The 19,615-nt window shown below is 43.3% G+C and overlaps 1 protein-coding gene across 3 annotated transcripts in view; it reads left to right on the forward strand.

The window, feature by feature from the left end:
- The window catches only part of COG2 (component of oligomeric golgi complex 2), a 456,761-nt gene that overhangs the window by 162,847 nt on the left and 274,299 nt on the right, over nt 1–19,615 (forward strand). The window contains exon 1 of one of the 3 annotated variants that reach the window (XM_073627555.1): nt 8,102–8,125. The exons of the other annotated variants lie outside the window; for them this stretch is intronic. The gene's annotated coding sequence lies outside the window, so the exon portion shown is untranslated. Of the gene's footprint in view, nt 1–8,101; nt 8,126–19,615 lie in introns of those variants that run through there. 3 annotated transcript variants of the gene reach the window in all.

Below are 19,615 nucleotides of genomic sequence, written 5' to 3' on the forward strand. Positions count from 1 at the left end.
TAAAGCGTGACATGTTTGGTATCTATTTACTCGGCGTAACATCATCTTTCACATTATACAAAAAAATTGGGGTAACTTTACTGTTTGGATTTTTTTAAAATTCATGGAAGTATCCCTTTTCCAAAAATTTGCATTTAAAACACCGCTGCACAAATACCGTGTGATATAAAATATTGCAACAATCTCCATTTTATTCTCTAGATTCTCTGCTAAAAAAATATATATAATATTTGGGGGTTCTAGGTAATTTTCTAGCAAAAAATATAGATTTTAACTTGTAAACACCAAATTTCAAAAATAGGCTTAGTCATAAAAGGGATAATGATCCTCTTGATGTAGTTATCTTGACTCCTAAGTACTTAAGTTCTTTTTTTTCCCCCACATGAATGGGAAATCCTTTTGAAAAGAGAATTCCCCTGTTTTACCTTTATTGATTTCTGGTGTTTCTGATTTAGCCGGGTTTATCTTAAAGTTAGATATTTCTCTGTACTCTTTTAAGGTTGTAAGCAAATTGGGGAGAGTAATCCTTGGGCGGGTTATATAAAATAAAATATCATCCGCAAAAGCCGCCAATTTAGGGGCCTCTTCCCCAACTTTTATTCCCCTGATGTCCGGGTTCGGCCTTATCTTTGTTAAGAGGGGTTCAAGCGCTAGTACAAATAGTAGGGGGGAAAGTGGGCACCCCTGTCTTGTGCTGTTGAACATTTTAAACGGCTTCGAGAGTGTTCCGTTTACCTCAACCCTTGCTGTAGGTCGTACGTATAATGCCTTTATCCATCTAGACATATTCAGCCCAAGTCCTATCTCCTCAAGCGTGCTCTGCATGAAGCCCCAGTCCACCCTGTCAAAAGCTTTTTCAGCATCTATTGACAGGAGTAGCCCTGGGGCTCCACTATCTTTAATTCTTTGCACTACCAAGAGTGTTCTGATGCCATTGTCCCTCCCTTCCCTACCTGGGATGAACCCGACCTGATCTGGGTGTACTATATCATTTATTATATTTTTCAATCTCCCCGCCAGTACTTTTGCAAATAATTTCGTATCCGTATTTAGGAGTGATATGGGCCTGTAGCTGGAGCAGAGTGTGCAATCTTTACTTTCTTTCAGGATAATGGTAATAATGGGAATTCGAAAAATGTGAGAAAACATCAAATATGAATATATCATTGAGATTATATAGCAAAGTCCATAAGTCAGAAATTCAAAGAATTTTCTGAATAATAAGTGCATATAAATCAATTAGTGCCAAAAAAAAAAAATAGTGAAAAAACATCAAATGTGAATATATATGTAGATGTTATATAGCAGAGTCCATAGATCAGAAAATCGGAGAATCTTCAAGGGGGATGGGAAGAGTAAGGAGAGGAACAAGAAGCTGCCTTAAAACTCTACGCTGCCAGAGGGATGCCTTATTGCTGGCTGGATATCTGGATTTGAGGTCATATATGTGCCCGGTTTGCCTACTACCCGCCACGCTACATAGAGGGATGCTTTATTGCTAACTGCCTACCAGGTTTTGGTCTACCTACGTGCCTGTTGTGCTTGCAATCTGGTAAGCGTGCATTCTAGGTGGTGGAAGATCACTGTGAGGGGTGCTTTCATTTCCTACCTTTCCACACTGGCCCCTATGAAGAGCTATCAGGGGACTCTTCCCATCCCCCTTGAAGATCCTCTGATTTTCTGATCTATGGACTCTGCTATATAACATCTACATATCACATTTGATGTTTTTTCACTATTTTTTTATTTTGGCACTAATTGATGTATATGCACTTATTATTCAGAAAATTCTTTGAATTTCTGACTTATGGACTTTGCTATATAATCTCAATGTTTATATTCATATTTGATGTTTTCTCACATTTTTCGAATTTGCATTAATTGATTTTTATGCATTTATTATCATTCATGGCATAGCACAGTTTTTTCTTTGTTTTCTTTGTATTGTTGTGCATATTGCACAGTTGAAGTGCAGCTTTTTAAGGGGTTTTTTTGAAAGCGCAGTGTTTTTTCTAATGGTAATAATGGCCTCCAGAGCCTCTTTCCTCATGTCCCATTTAACCCCAAACCCGTTCATGTAAGAGCACAGTTTAGGCATTAATAGGTCCTGGAATTTTTTATAATATAGCATAGTCAAGCCATTGGGCCCAGGGCTTTTGCCAACCGGTGTTTCTTTTAACGTTTTTTTTTAACTCATCTTCTGTTATAGGGGCCTCTAAGTCGCTACGTTTATCTCCTGCTGTTTTAGTTTAATCCTAGATTTTTAAGGAAAGCTTGTTTTCACCCGTTTTTTTTTTTTTTCAGCCACTTCTGGTGTGGTGTTCTTATTGAGTATAGCCCCCCATAGTAGTCTTGGAAGGTTTTGGCAATTTCTCTGGTTCTATAACTCCTATCCCCTACCGTAGTCTTTATTTTCTCTATATAGGAGTTTTTTTTTTTTTGTTTTTTTTTCTTTTAATACCTTTGCAAGGAACTTCCCCAGTTTGTTCCCCCCTAGATACCTTTCTTTCCTAATTAAGTTGTATGCCGCTCGTTTCTCTTGTTCTACTAGGTCTCTCATAGCCTCTCTTTTGCGGTAAAGTTTTAGTAACACCTCCCCCTCCCCAGTTGACTTATGCAGCTGCTCTAAATCATAAATGTCTTTTGTTAAGGCTATTTTATCTTGCTTAAATCTTTTTTTTTTTTTTTTGACCCAGCTTTAATAAAAATACCTCTTTATATAGGCTTTATGGGCCTCCCAGACAGTGGCTTCTGATATCTCCGCTGATTCATTTTTTTTTTTTTTTTTTTTTTAAAGGTGTTTATTTTTCCATTTTTAAACAACAAAAGAAAACAAAAAAAAAAAGGAATGTCAGTACATACAAGTATATGACGTCTGAATAAAACAATTATACCCCAAGAAAGAACAGAACAAAACCAATCACACATGCACTCATTCACACACATAGCACACACGATCCCTACTATCACAGTATATTTCCAAAAACCCACAGGAAGTAAACTTTTAAGTGCATACAGGAATCTCTATCCACGTGTAGACATATGTCAAATATTGTTTACTGAATCACAACATCATACCATTTACTGAGATAGCTGTGAAGAGAGGACATCCCCCCAGAAGTCCTCCGAGAGGTCCAGCCACGGCTGCCATATTTTGGTGAACTTCTTAGGGCACGCCCTACTTTTATATATCAATTTAAATTTTGGGAGGATCCCATGAACAATGCGGAAGAAAGCGTGGGCCGAAAGGGGGGCAGTATCTTTCCAGTGTAGTAGAATTGTTTTGCGTGCGTAAAATAACAAAATACGTATCAAAGTTCTAGCATGAGTGCGAGGAACATAATCATTCAACACTCCCAAACATCCAACCTCTGGGGTATGAGGCAACGGTCGATGCAGCTTGCGGTTGAAAAAGGCAAACATATCCTTCCAGAAGGTTGCAAGTCCAGAACATGTCCAAAACATGTGAAAGAAGTCAGCATCATTCATGTTACATCTGGCACATGCAATATCTCGACCCAGACCCATTTTAACCAACCTAGCAGGTGTATAATGTAAATGATGTATAAACTTAAACTGTATCAGGACATCAGCCGTGCTGATGATATCCTGAAAGTATATTTCCACTGCCTCTTCCCAATCCTCTTCAGAAAGCTCAGGCATAAACATCTGCCATTTACGTTGAGAATTCTGAAAGGGATCCGCTCCCTTCACCTGAAGACGTCCATAAAAGGTCGTCACTAGTTTGTTTATTTCTGGAAATGACAGAAGGTCCTCAATAGAGGATTCCTTGAGCTCTATGGTCAACGAGCCAAATTGTGCCCAAAGGGCATGTTGCAATAAAAGATACTTGAAAGAATTTATTATCGAGGCCATATTTAAGTCTGAGTTTCAGAAGACAGTAGGGTATTCTCCTCGAATATATGAAAAAGGTGTGTGATTCCAAAACAGGCCCACCACTTTGAGTCCGGATGGCCAGAGAGCTCAGGAATATTTGAATTTCGCCACAGGGGGGCCTGTGGCAAAATATCCGCTAGGGATTGTGTCAGTGTTTTTCCCCCCCTCCCTCCAAGCCATAAAACAAACCTCAACGGGAGAGAATCTGGAGCCACCTGTCCTCCTTGATCTGTGCAACTCATCCCTCAGACAGGTAGGAGATTCAAATAAGGTCAAGAGAAAGGCAGTGGCAGGAGTTTGGGGATAAGAGTACAGCCAGTCATGGATATAGGTGAGCTGGGAGGCGAGGAAATATGTTCTTAAGTTCGGGCATGCCAAGCCGCCTACGGCCTTGGATGCTTGTAGAGAGGATTTGGCTATAGGAGGTTGGGAACAGTTCCAAACAAAAGTGAAAAGGGCAGAGTCCAGTTCTGCAAAGAATTTTTTGGTGAGAAAAACCAGGGAAGCCCTAAAGCCATAAAGAACTTTCGGTAAAAAAATAATTTTAAATATATTTATGCGACCAATTAGGTTGAGGGGCAATGACGACCAGGTACGGAATTTATCCATCATCTGATGGACTATAGGGGTGATATTGAGGTCTTCAGATCTAGAGAGGTCTGCATGTATCTGAATACCTAGGTACTTAAAGGAGGGTGTTAGTTGGATACGTGACCTCTGTAAATATTCTTAAGGAGAAGGGGGACAGATGGCAAAAACCTGGGATTTTTCCCAGCCCACTCGAAGCCCTGAGACTGCACCAAACTTCTCCACAACTTGTAGTAATTTAGTAAAAGAGCTCCATCTACCATCCAAATATACCAGGGCATCATCTGCGTATATAGAGATCTTCTCTTTTAGCGGGCCGGAACAGATACCACCAATCTCAGACTTCTGCCGCACCACCAGAGCCAATGGCTCAATGGCCATTGCAAACAGCAGAGGAGAGAGAGGGTATCCCTGCCGAGTACCCCTGTTCAAAGAAAATGGTGCAGAGATATCCATATTAGTGCCAACTCTAGCCCGCGGGTCAGCATATAGTGATCAAACCCATTGGATAAAGTTTGGGCCAATCCCCATCCATGCCATAGCTTCCTATAGGAAAGACCAACCCACAGTATCAAAAGCTTTTAATATGTCCAGGGACAGAACTAAACCAGAACGTTTCGCACGTGCTGCATCATGGACATGCAAGTACAATCTGCGGATATTATCAGATGTACTCCTGCCAGGCATGAAACCGGATTGGTCCGGCGGTATGAGGGATAGGATGATCATCTGAAGTCTGAGGGCGAGTATTTTTGCTAAAATTTTTGCGTCATTGTTCATGAGTGAGATAGGCTGGTAGGATCCACATTGTTGTCTATCCTTACCGGGCTTGGGTATAACAACAAGTGCCTCATTCATAGAATCAGGAAGCTTCCCCAACTTAAGGGAGTCTTGGAACGTTTTGAGGAGCCTAGGAGCCAGCTCCTCTATATGTGTCTGATACCACTCCGAGGGAAGTCCATCCAGACCCGGAGTTTTATTAGAGGGTAGGGGGCGTATGGCCTTAGTGACCTCCTCCAGCGTAATAGGTTTATCTAGAAGGGATTGCTGAAAGTTGTTAAACGCCGGAAGGTCAAGGGATTCAAAGAAGCCCATAAAGCCTGTTTCTGAAGGGATATCCGTACCCCTGTACAATGTGGCATAGAAATTTGCAAAAGTTTGGCTAATAGTGCGTCAGATGTAGTCGACCCGCCCGGTAGTTGAATTGTGGCAATCGAGACATCCTGACAGTCCGCGTGTGCAAGATATGCAAGGAGCCTGCCATTTTTCCCTCCATGCTCATGAATGCGAGCCGAGAGGTATAACTGCTGTTTTCTGGTCAAATCTACCATGTGCAGCTGCAGAGCCCTATGGGCATCTGTCAGCATACCCCGAGTTTCAGAGGAGGGGCACCTGTATGATGGGCGCGGGCCTCCAATGCTTTTCGAAGGTCCTCCTGTGTTTTCCATCCGACGGACCTGTAGTGTTTAATTCTGGAAATGTAGGAACCCCTGACCACAGCCTTAAAGGCATTCCAGACAGGGCCCACAGCAGCAGAGTCTGTATTAAGGGACTAGTAATTGATCATGTCAGTCGGGATGACCTCAGATTTCCGGCGCGCAGATCCAGAGAGGGCTGAGTCTCCAGGTTCGGAACGCTGGCCTGTGGCCCACAGTCAAACCCACCTATATCATAGAATGGTCAGATTCCGTCTGGGGCAGATACGCTATGGATCGAACGTTAGGTAAAAAGTCCTTCGTGGCCAGGGCATAATCAATTCTAGAAAGAGCTGCATAGGACCTAGACTGGCAGGAGTACACCTTGGCACCTGGGAATTTCCAGAGCCACAGATCCACATATCTGTAAGTATTACACCATGCACGAAGCAACTTTGATTCGGATTGTAGAGGTTTTAGTCTAAATCAGGTTGCAAGACCGAGTTGAAATCCCCAAGGATAAGCATAGGACAATTAGGCAGGGTGGCAAAATGGATATTGTGATCAGACAACATTGCAGCCGTGGCTGGCGCGCGGGGGGGGGAATAGACCGTGACCAGAATGAGGGATGTTGCATGAAATGATGTATGTAAAATGACATACTGCCCCTTGGGATCTAGGATAACTTGATGACATACGAAAGGTAGCCCCTTACAGATTAGGATTGCAACCCCCCCGGGCATAATTTGAGTAGGTAGATTGATAGTGATGGGCCACCCAGTGTTTAAGTGCCATCACTTTGGACCCCATTAGGTGAGTTTCCTGAAGGCATAGGATATGCGGTTTACTATGTTTCAAGGCCTCAAAGATAGATGTTCAGCCCGCGGACATTCCATGAACAAATGTTTACTGCAGACATGGAATTGGTATTAAAAATGCTGGGTCAGGGGAGAGAGGGACAGATACGGGGGTCTCGGAGGGCTCCCCACCCCCGGTCACAGCCCCATAGGAAAATAAGGGCCGAACTGCTGAACATACAACCATCCATACATACACCATACACACAACAACACAATTACATATGTTAGTATATACATTACCCAACAAGGGCAAAAAATTTCCTGCCCAGCTCCAAAAAAGGGGAGTGGGCCTATACCCAAAACTTATATCTTGTATGGGGCGCATGGCCCGGAACAGGAGGCAAGAAAAAAAAATCTGAAAAACAAAATAGTCAGTGTTCAACAGCAAAATTCCACAAGGAAAGGGGGGACTGAACCCCAAGGCAGCTTAGGCTCGGTTAAGGACCGAGATTTGGCACTCTCCCTCCGGAGACTTGTATGATCAACCAAAGTCAGCACATGTTTGAGCAACAAAACAAAATTTCACGGTGATGAATAACAAAAAAAAAATTCAAAAAAAGGAAAACCAGGAGGAGGGAGGAAACTTCAGTTTCAGCAATGGAACCAGCAGGATGTGGGGATCCGCATCAGGCAGGAGGCTTAGGAGGGTGGGGTAGTGACCTTCAGGAAGGGGGCGTCCCGGGACTCTGTGGACCCTTTCAATCACAAAACGGGGATAGCTGCTCACGGCCAAATTCTTGCTCGAGCCAGCTCTCTAGGAAGGCTACAGGGTCAGACCCCTCCACCCGCTCCGGAAGCCCAACCAGTCGCAGGTTATTTCTGCGTAGGCGATTTTCGAGGTCATCGACCTTATCCTCTAGAGATGTAATCTTTCCCCCATATGTATTGAGTTTAGGCAGGATGGGCGCAAGTGTCCTCCAAATCACTAATACATTGCTCAGTTTCAGTAACCCGGCCACGTAACTTGTTGTCCTGCCGCATAATAGTTAGGTCAATCTTAAGCCCATCCACCTTCCCCACAAGGTCCGCGTGGTTTAACTTGATAATAGCGAGGACCTCTGCGAGAGTGGGTTCCTTATTGCCATCTGCGACCGCCGAGCCCGGGGTCACTAGCATTGGCACGGCTGCAGGGTCCGGAATCTCAGGGGAGGGTGGTGGGGACACGTACTGGCTGTCTCCAAACAGATCCAGAGTGGAGGCTGGAGATAAGCTGGGCCCATGGACGGTGTTGCAGTGGCCATCTTGGCAGGAGCGGGTGGCGATGCTCATCTTTACCGGGGGTTGTTTCTTCCCTTGCCGCTTTCCCATCCACCAAAATGCCCCCCGATGATGCAGGAGACACACCGGGAGGGATTAGGAAAAAAAGAATTTGGCTCCTGACAAAGATCGATCAGGATGGAGCAGGATTGCATGGGAAGAGACCGGAGTTACACAGGAACACGTCCGATCACATCCTGAGCCAGGCCACGCCCCGATTCATTTATCTTTAAAGTACAGTTCTAGTTCTTCTTTTATTAGTTTTCCTATTTCTTTATCGTTTAATAAATCTTCATTTAACCTCCATATATTACTCTTTTTTTTGGAGCTCTCCTATATTCAATTGTAAACTCACAGGCACATGATCTGAGAAGGTAATTATTCCAATATTTGTGCTAGTTACTGCCTCTAGCCATCTATGCTCAATCAAAAAGAAGTCTAGCCTAGAATATGTCCCATGCACGGGGGAGTGGAATGTGTAGTCCCTTGAATTAATATGCTGCGCCCTCCATGCGTCTACGAGTTGACACAGTTTTTGTTTCACTTTATTCGTCCATGCCATACCCGTCCCCCATGTATGCGACGTATTGTCCTTTGCTGGTTCCAGATAGAGATTAAAATCGCCAGCCATTATGGCCACCCTTTCTTAAATTCCATAAACTCAGCCCAAATCTCTAGGAGATATCTATTTGGATTTTTATTGGGACCATATATGTTTGCCAGTGAGCATTCAGTTCCATTTAGTTTCCCCCTCAGAAATAGATAACGCCCTTCTGGATCAGTCTTTCTCTCTTCCAGATCAAACCTTACCCCCCTGGCAAATCCTATGGCGACTCCTTTCGCATGGCTTACAGGTGAGTCCCCGTAGAACCATACTGGGAAGTCTTTTGAAAAAAATTTGCGATTCTTGCCCAGGAAAAAATGTGTCTCCTGTAGCAATGCCACCTCTGCTTTGAAATATTTTAATTCATCCATAATATTGGCGCACTTTATGGGGGAATTTAGGCCACGTACGTTATAAGAGATTATATTTACACTAGTCATGCTTTCTCAGTTCTGGGAATTCTCTATATTGGACCCTCCATCGGAGTAGTGATCTGTGTAATCCTATATCATACTTTCCCGGTAGGTATCCTTTCTTATCTTCATCCCGTCCACCCCGCCCTGCTTTCACCAGATGTGCTTATCATGTGACCAAAAATTTTGTCCATTTTCTCTTGCAATTCCTCCTTTCCTCCTTGCATCTCCGGGAGGCCTCTGATCCGTAGATTTTTCCTTCTGTTCCGATTCTCTTGATCCTCCATTCTATACATTATATTCCTCTGTTCCTCTGCATCACCTCCATCTGGCTCTTAGGCTTTTTCATGTCCTCTTGCGAGTCCAACCTTTTCTCCGAATTTTCTACCCTTTTTAGTATATGATTCATGTCTTCATGTAGGGTTGCTATTTCTCCTTTTATAGATGTTTCCAGCCTCGCAAACATTTCCGCCATTTCACCCTTTGTTGGTATCTGCTTTTTTTGTTTGGATTCCATTGTTATGTCTTCCTCTACTATCTCGCTGTTTTTCCTGTATGAGTGTCCGTCTCGGCACCCTGTCTTCTCAATCCCGTCCTTGATATATTTTCAGGTGTTTTACTTTTCGCCCCTGTTTGTTTACCGGGACTGTCTTTGCCGCCCTCCTGTACCATGTATTTTCTAATGGTCCCCGAGCTTTTACTTATTCTGGGCGGGTTGGCGACGTCTCTATCGCTTCAATTTAAGCATATGATCCGGTCCCCCTCTCACAGGTGGTGGGCGGGGTTGAGGGCTCCCCTCTCGGTATTACTTTTTCAACTTATAGACCCCTGAGTATATTAAATGTACATTCAAAGAAAAACCCCTCCTGAAAAAGATACAAATTCAGGCCTCTTGTCCGCCATTGCAGGCTGTGCAAAAAACAGCATCCTGCGTAGATAAATGCTAGTAATGCTACTAATGCTCTTGGTATCCTGGTTAACCTAGTCAGTCCTCATTAAATGGCATTCCTAATACACATCCGCACCTCTCTGTTCCAGATTATTTCCGCATCAGGTTATATCTTCTATAGCCGGTATAAGCTCTACATGAAATTTAATAGTTCATTTATAATTCATGTAACTGGAGCAATAAATGTGATGGTTCAAAAAATCATATATTTCAATGTGCATATATCTCTGTCTGCAGCAGATTTTCTTTCATTTGTGTAGTATTGGGGAACGAATTACCAGTATTTCCAGAATGCAGTGTGTATGAGGTTGCCTGTTCTGTGGGAGTCCTGTGTCTCACTTCCACGGACAGGCACTTACCAAGTTCTCGTCTCCTGCTCCACAGCCCTGCTTGTCCTCCACGCCTCGTCGCACTGCGCGTGTGCATGCTTCCCGTCCCGCTACCCTGTTTCTATGGCAAGGGCAGGACGCCCCGACCTCCACTGATTTCATGGACTGATTCCAGCCAGTACCGAGCGCACGCCACCCGCAGCCGCGGGCTGGAGACTTACCACCAACTCCTGGTGTCAGCGCCGTCCACTTCGTCTGCGGCCTGCAGAGTTACTGGGGAAAAGGGGATCATGGAGGGCTAGGATGCGGTCCCGTCATAGGTCTGCATCACCTGGAGGGGGATTCCAGGCTTCATGGGCTCAGTGTCGGCATCCACTCAGACGCCCACATCCAGCTCCTCCCTCCATCCTTCTAATGCCTTGGGGTGTGACTGGTATATATTCACAGATTCAATACAGGATGGGGATGATTCACCAAGTTAAGAGTTTTTTGATTTTGCACTTGAACACAAATATAGTGAAATTTATTTTAAGGAAGAAATAGGAGGCATAGAGACGGATCAATGCAAAAGGGAAGAGGCAAGAGAGAAAATGACATCTATTAATGAGAGGAGAGTAAAGTTCAAGAGGCAATTTAGAAGGTTATGGGTGTGCTCTTGGAACTTCTGGGGGATGAGGGATCCGTCTAAAAGATTAGCATTTTTTTTCTATAGTCGACATGAGTAAGGCTAAAATACTCTGCTTGCAGGAGACGCACCTTGAAAAAGGTACAATTTATAATTTGAAGCGTAGGAACTTTCAGGTTCAATATCACTCTGTTTACACTTCCTATTTGAGGGGGGTGAGCACTTTGGTAGACTCGGGTGGTATTCTCTTGTAGGCAGAGTAAGATAGGTGAACATGGATGATGTATTTTCTTTTTTTTGCTCGGTGGAGAACCAGGTGTGTGCTGGCCAATGTTTTTATATTCCCCCGCCATTTGGTACAGAGATCCTGAATGAACTAATGAAGTTTATTTTGGATAAACCAGATTATAATATTACAATGGATAAGAAATTGGACAGACACCCACCTGGGGCCCCATTGGGTGCTATGCCCAGTAGCCCACTCCCAGTTTTGTGGGGAGACGGACTTGGTTGATACATGGAGGAAGTGGAACCTGGAGGCACAATAATCTTGTTTTTCTAGGACACGCTCCGTGTTATCTAGAATCGATCTTTTGCTATGTAATGAAGAAGCCCTTCATATAATAGAGGATGTAAATTACAATCCGAGAGATCTCTGACCATTCACCCGTGGTCGCCTCAGTAAAACTCAGGGGTAGTTACAGAGTGAGTGACTGGAAAAGAAACCCCTTTTGGTTGAAACTAATGGAGGATACAGAAATTATACTAAACAACTTAAAGCGGGAGTCCGTCGAAAAATTTTTTTTTAGATGTCGGCAGCTGCAAATACTGCAGCTGTTGACTTTTAAAATAAGGACACTCACCTGTCCCGAGGTCCAGCGATGTCGGCACCCGAGACCGAACCGTCCCTCGATCCTCGGGTGCTGCCGCCACCATTCTCAGTGAGGGAATCAGGAAGTGAAGCGTTGCGGCTTCACTTCCCGGTTCCCTACTGCGCATGCGCGAGTTGCGCTGCGCGTTCTCAATGGTCCCCGCTATCTCCTGGGACCTGTGTCTTTCCCAGAAAACAGCGGGGGAGTGCGGGAGGGGGCGTGACTATTATACAGGTATCTTCACCCCCCTCCCCCCTGAAAGGTGCCAACTTGACACCGGAGGGGGGGAGGAATCCGATGAGCGGAAGTTCCACTTTTGGGTGGAACCCCGTTTTAAGAGAGTTATATATAGGTAAATGCGGAGTCAGCCCCACTTGGAGTGATTTGGGATACCTTAACCGCTTGCCGACCAGCCGCCGCAGTTTTACTGTGGCAGAATGGCATGGCTGGACGTAACACAACATCATTTCGCCGATTCGCCTTTTAGCCACTAGGGGCGCACCCGTAGCGTGTGCCCAATGCGAGTGACAGGCAGGCGCTATGACTACTGGGCTCTCGCGATCGCTCAGACAGAGCGAGAACCGGATCTGTGTGTCTAAACACACTATATATGATTATTGCGATTTTTTTTTTTTTTTTTCCCCTCAGTTTAGGCCGATATGTATTCTTCTACATATTTTTGTTAAAAAAAAAAATTTGATAAAAAAAAAAAAAAAAAAAAAAAAAAAGTGGGATATTTATTATAACAAAAAGTAAGATATTGTGTGTTTTTTTTTTTTTTTTTTTTAATTGTCGCTCTACTTTTGTTTATAGCGCAAAAAATAAAAACTGCAGAGGCGATCAAATACCACCAAAAGAAAGCTTTATTTGTGGGGGAAAAAAGGACGTCAATTTTGTTTGGGTACAGCGTCGCAATTGTCAGTTAAAGCGGCGCAGTGCCGAATTGCAAAAAGTGGCCTGGTCATTGAACGGCCAAATCTTTCGGGGCTGAAGCGGTTAAAAGCATTCCTCTGGGGAGTACTGATGAAGCAAATTTCAAATATCAAGAAACGAACAAGGGAAGGAGATCGCAGCTGGGGTGAGGGTGAGCGTAGCAGAAGTACAGTATGTGGAGGATCCTACACCTGATAGATATAGGGACTGGTCAGAGGAACAGAAAGAATACAAAAAACTGGTTTTGATGAAAGCAGAGAATAAGAGGTTATTTAAAAAAAATGCTTCTTTGGGGAGGGAAAACGAGTGGCACATGTTGGCCCTAATAATTAAGGCAACGCACCCTCTTCAGTTATACCTGCTATTTTGGTAGAGGGGGGGTAGAACCTCTAGGTGTGTAATGGAAATAGTGAATACGTTTAAAAATTATAAGGAACTGTATAATACATTACAGGTAAATGTAGAGGGTAAGATGTGGGACTTCCTTAGAGGTCTGAGGATCCCACCACTTTCAAAAGAGGATAGAGAGGGATTGGAGGCCACAATATCATTGGAAGAACTGCAAAATGCAACAGCAGCTATGGCACCGGACGGTTTGCCAATAGAAGTGTAAAAATGCTATGGAAGTGTACATTGCTTCCAAAACTGTTGGAAGTACGTAACTGGGCGGCCGGGGAGGCTAAACTACCCCCACATGACAGAAGCAACAATTATTGTTTTGCCAAAGGAGGGGAAAGATCCACCCGAAGTAACCTCTTATAGGCCAATATCTCCACTATGCTCAGACGTAAAAATCCTAGGAAAGGTGTTAGCGGCAAGGCTAAATAGAATAATCTCAAAGATTGTACACCCGGATCAGTCTGAGTTTATACCAGACAGAGCCACAAGCGCGAATATAAGATGGGTATACTTGAGTCTTCAACTACCGATGGAAAACCAGGTATCAAGGGCCATTTTGGCTCTTGATGCGATCAAGGCCTTCGATGGCCTTGAATGGCATTACCTCTGGCGAGTACTAATAGAATTTCAATTTGGCCCTGATTTCATTAATTTAAATAGAACATTATATGAGGCACCTAGGGCCAAAGTGAAAATAAACTCAGAGTGCTCTGAGTTTTTCCGATTGGCAAGGGGGACAAGGCAGGGGTGTCCATTAACGCCCTTATTTTTCTCCCTTGCAGTGGACTGGCTTTTTCTATAAGATCTTCCCCGGAGGTGCAGGGATTCAAGAGAGCGACGGGAAGAGAAGGTCGTGTTTCTGGGAGATACGCAGACCTCCCTGAGGGCAGCATAGAACATCATCAGCAATTTTTGGGCAATTCTCCGGGTTAGCAATAAGCTGGGAAAAACCTGTACTTACCAATAGACCCCCTTAGAGAGCCTTTACCGCAACAGATTTCCCAGATAAGGCTAGTAAACCAAATTAAATATCTGGGAATTTATATTACAAGAGATCCAAGACGGTATATAGCTAGCAATGATATATGGATAGTGCTCCCGCGTTGTCAGCTAGTAACTAAAATGGAGACCCACTGCAGCAGGCACCTGGTTAGGTGATCCTTGGCAAATGAAATGTTTTTTCCCTGCTATGCAGTGTCTCACACGCAACAGATTTCCCAGATAAGGCTAGTAAACCAAATTAAATATCTGGGAATTTATATTACAAGAGATCCAAGACGGTATATAGCTAGCAATGATATATGGATAGTGCTCCCGCGTTGTCAGCTAGTAACTAAAATGGAGACCCACTGCAGCAGGCACCTGGTTAGGTGATCCTTGGCAAATGAAATGTTTTTTCCCTGCTATGCAGTGTCTCACACGGCATCATCTGCACTTTAGCACCAACCCACCTGTGTATGTTTCATGCATTATATGTCACTTTTCAAGATTTACAGTTAGGTCATTTTGTTTGTCATTTTGATTTGCACTTTATTATAGACCTTTGCTCATCAGTTTTTGAGATTCACACTGCTATTTGTATTTGCACTTTACTCAAGTTCACTTTAATCACTTATGTCAGAGTCCACAGCGCAGCACCATTAATTACTCATATAACTAGCAATATAATTCCACTCATGACCAAATTAAAACCGAAATGCTGGGTCTGGAACTGGCTTCCCCTCTCGATGGCTGGACACAGTAACCTAATTAAAATGGTATGGATGCCACAGATTTTGTATCTATTACATAATTCTCCAGTTGGGGCCAAAAGCATTGGTTCAATAAAATTTATAGTATCTTTAGAGAGTTGATCTGGAAAAATGGCTCGGCCAGAATTCGCTTGCGAACGTTAGTTACCTAGAGGGGAATGGGGGCTAGCACTACCACATCTGATAAGCTACTTCTTGGAGGCACAAATGCAGCATATGAAAGGAAGTAACTTGCCAGTAGGAGAGTATACAAGAAGGCAAATGATACTGGCAGATACTTGTCACGATACAGTAGTAGAAACAGTTGAAGCAGACTGCTTCCTCTCTAGGTGTCCTACAGTGCAACTAATGGTAAGAAGTTGGGAAACTGTTAAGGCACTATTGGGATATAATTGGTTTTCGGAATTCTCCCCTTTATGGGATAACACAAACTTGAACTTAAGGCAATGGGGAAAATGCAGGAATGGGAACGAAGTAGCATCCATTGTTTGGCACAGCTGTAAAGAGCAGGCAAACTGAAATCATTCAAGAATTAAGGGAGGAATGCGGTATCCGGAACTGGTCATTTTTTTAGGTACCTACAGGTCAGACACTCTTGGACGCACAGTTTAGGGGGGAGGGGATTGGAGTAGAGTGAGATGCTCTCTCTCCGAAAGGTGGTCAATGCCGGGACATCCAAGGGGTTGGTTTTCGACATGTATGGGTATAAAGGAAAAGCAGAAATGGGGGGAGGTGCAGAGCTCACGAGCAAGGGAAAATGGGAGGAGGACATTGGACACATAACAGAGGAGCAATGGTGTCGTATATTGGAATTGGGGCCCAGGGTCTCATTGTCACCTTCACAGATTGTATCCCACTTATTTCTGGTACATAGATCATATTATACTCCTTTTTAAAGATGCTTATGTTTGGAAGAAGATCACATGCTAAATGCCCAAGATGTGGATATATATACAGTTGCTTGCGAAAGTATTCGGCCCCCTTGAACTTTTCAACCTTTTGCCACATTTCAGGCTTCAAACATAAAGATATACATTTTTTTTTTGTGAAGAATCACCAACAAGTGGGACACAATTGTGAAGTGGAACGAAATCTATTGGATATTTTAAACTCTTTTAGCAATTAAAAAACTGAAAAGTGGTGCGTGCAAAATTATTCGGCCCCTTTACTTTCAGTGCAGCAAACTCACTCCAGAAGGTCAGCGAGAATCTCTGAATGATCCAAGGTTGTCCTAAATGACTGATGGTGATAAATGGAATCCACCTGTGTGTAATCAAGTCTCTGTATAAATGCACCTGCTCTGTGATAGTCTCAGGGTTCTGTTGAAAGCGCAGAGAGCATCATGAAGACCAAGGAACACACCAGGCAGGTCCGTAATACTGTTGTGGAGAAGTTTAAAGCTGGATTTGGATACAAAAAGATTTCCCAAGCTTTAAACATCCCAAGGAGCACTGTGCAAGCAATCATTTTGAAATGGAAGGAGTATCGGACCACTGCAAATCTACCAAGACCTGGCTGTCCCTCTAAACTTTCAGCTCAGACAAGGAGAAGACTGATCAGAGATGCAGCCAAGAGGCCCATGATCACTCTGGATGAACTGCAGAGAACTACAGCTGAGGTGGGAGAGTCTGTCCATAGGACAACAATCACTCCTACACTGCACAAATCTGGCCTTTATGGAAGAGTGGCAAGAAGAAAGCCATTTCTCAAAGATATCCATAAAAAGTCTCATCTAAAGTTTGCCACAAGCCACCTGGGAGACACACCAAACATGTGGAAGAAGGTGCTCTGGTCCGATGAAACCAAAATCGAACTTTTTGGTCACAATGCAAAACGATATGTTTGGCGTAAAAGCAACACAGCTCATCACACTCAACGCACCATCCCCACTGTCAAACATGGTGGTGGCAGCATCATGGTTTGGGCCTGCTTTTCTTCAGCAGGGACAGGGAAGATGGTTAAAATTGAGGGGAAGATGGATGCAGCCAAATACAGGACCATTCTGGATGAAAACCTGTTGGAGTCTGCAAAAGACCTGAAACTGGGATGGAGATTTATCTTCCAACAAGACAATGATCCCAAACATACAGCAAAATCTACAAAGGAATGGTTCACAAATAAACGTATCCAGGTGTTAGAATGGCCAAGTCAAAGTCCAGACCTGAATCCAATCGAGAATCTGTGGAAAGAGCTGAAAACTGCTGTTCACAAACGCTCTCCATCCAACCTCACTGAGCTCGAGCTGTTTTGCAAGGAAGAATGGGCAAGAATTTCAGTCTCTCGATGTGCAAAACTGATAGAGACATACCCCAAGCGACTTGCAGCTGTAATCGCAGCAAAAGGTGGCTCTACAAAGTATTAACGCAAGGGGGCCGAATAATTTTGCACGCCCCACTTTTCATTTTTTTATTAGTTAAAAAAAGTTTCAAAAATCCAAAAGATTTTGTTCCACTTCACAATTGTGTCCCACTTGTTGGTGATTCTTCACAAAAAATAAAAATTTGATATCTTTGTTTGAAGCCTGAAATGTGGCAAAAGGTTGAAAAGTTCAAGGGGGCCGAATACTTTCGCAAGCCACTGTATATAGGGAGACCTAGTGCACATGATCTGGAGATGCCCCAAACTACACAGATATTGGAGCACAATTGTTAAATTCTGTTTTTGGAATATCTCTAGACTTGGAGGCTAAGACGTGTATATTGGGATATATAGAGAGGAATAGTTTGCTGAGAGATATGCAGACTGCAATAATCAGATGCCCCCCCCCCCCCCGACGTGTGGAGAATGGATGAATGCTATAAATGATACGATATGGAAGGAAAAATTCACATAGAGTAAAAGGGGATGTATAGGGAAACATGAGAGAATGGAAACTATGGCTAGAAGTGGAGAAATCCCAGTTACATAGAGACAGATGTGGCTGGGGGAGGAGGGAGTGAATGAGGGACAGAATAAACGTTGGGAGTGTATGGAAGTATGGGGGGGGGGGGGAGGGGAGGTTTGGGGGGGGGGGGGTAGGGTAAGCAGAATATTTTATTTATGTATTGTGTAAAAAGATGGGAAAAAATTTGGATCAGTAAAAAACATTTGATTAAAAAAAAAGTATTAAAACCAAAAGCAAACATTATTACATTGTAGCTTACCAATTCTTAGATGTGATGGCTATATTTTCCTTTTTTAGGCTTCCTTTCCTCTATTTTCATCTGGAGATCCAGCCAGCAAGTCTGTTTTTCACAGGCTCAAGCTCTCAAGCAGAATGTATCCGTTTGCATGAATGAGACACACCACTTAACACTGGCAGGGGTGATTAAAATGATCAGCTTTGTTTATTCATGTAAAAAGCTTTATCCCTAAAAAAAAACTTTGCTGTAAGTGTGAGCTGCAGTTTGGCTTCATTTTATTTATATATCTAAATCTACTAATACCTTTAACACTACCCATCCCAAACTGACAGTGCTGTTGTTTGCTGTGCCTCCTGTGCTCGTTCCTCCAGGGTTGTCTCTCCCTAATACAGGTGATGTGTTACTGGTCAGATCAACAGGTAAAAACAGGGAGAATTAGGTCAAAGAAAAGAACTGATGCAGCCATCACATCCAATGTTTGGTTTTGGGTTTAATACCACTTTAATGCTACCTTGGTGTATAAAAGTATCAATTGCTGTAAAAAGAAAAAAATTTCGATGTTACTTTCAGCCAAGTTAAACATATATTAGAAAGATGAGATGATTTCTCTTTGAACGTAGTTTGTACACCTGTGGGTCATACTTGTGTTGACGTGTTTGTGTATGGGTTATATTTTCTATTTAAATATGTTGGCCCAATTTTACATTTTAAAAATATTTAGTTGTATGAATTTGACCAGAAGTCTGAATAGGCCCCTGTGGTTAATATTCAGAGATGGCATCCTCCTTATGCAAGTCTAACCGGTCTAAATAGATTCCTGATGTCGTCAACATATTGAGAAAGTGATAAATGTCATGGAATTCCCATTCAACACACTACAACACACATTGCCATAGTTGGCCTGAACCCATAAGAGCACTCCTGGTTCTCTCAAAGTTGCAAGGAGATTGATGATCTTGTACAATGATTTCCTTACTCAGCATCTTGAGGTGAAATGCTGACAATGAAGCAGGCAGCAGGAGAGTGTGACCACCTTGATCACTTCTACTGAAAGCGCAGAGGCCCAGGTAAAACTTATAACAAGTTCATGGCTCTTACTGTAGCCTCAAGGTTGTTTTTACCCTAAATTGTGAGAGAGATATAGCCCTGACATATGGTCCACATTCTTGAAAATCAAAGGAATCAAAGATGCTCTATTGTCGAAACATGTAGAGGCAGTAAAACGTTGGTCATATCTGTTCTGTGTCGTTGCGTTCCTTCCGGTCCTGGCCTTTGGAATGCATGCCAGGTCCATAGAGCGGAGCGGCGGGGAAAAAAAAGTACAGACTGTGTGTATTGGTGCAGAGAGACTGGGCACCATGTAATGTGAGCGTGCATAGTTTTAAACATTATGGGTACTTTTACTTATTTACTAAATACTGCACAATGATGGCATTTATTTTTTTCTGGTGTGCATTGTTCATACTCTGAGGGGAAATAGCAGTAATAGCGGGGAAGAAGTCTCAAAAGAGGGATTACCACCAGCTTGCCCAAGTATCTGGAGAGTGCATCAGAGCCTTTAGATTAAGCGTTTATGACCTTCCTTTTTGTTAAGGTGTCAT

This window comes from Aquarana catesbeiana, linkage group LG04 (genome assembly GCF_042186555.1).
Source record: "Aquarana catesbeiana isolate 2022-GZ linkage group LG04, ASM4218655v1, whole genome shotgun sequence".
NCBI classification, from domain to species: Eukaryota; Metazoa; Chordata; class Amphibia; order Anura; family Ranidae; genus Aquarana; species Aquarana catesbeiana.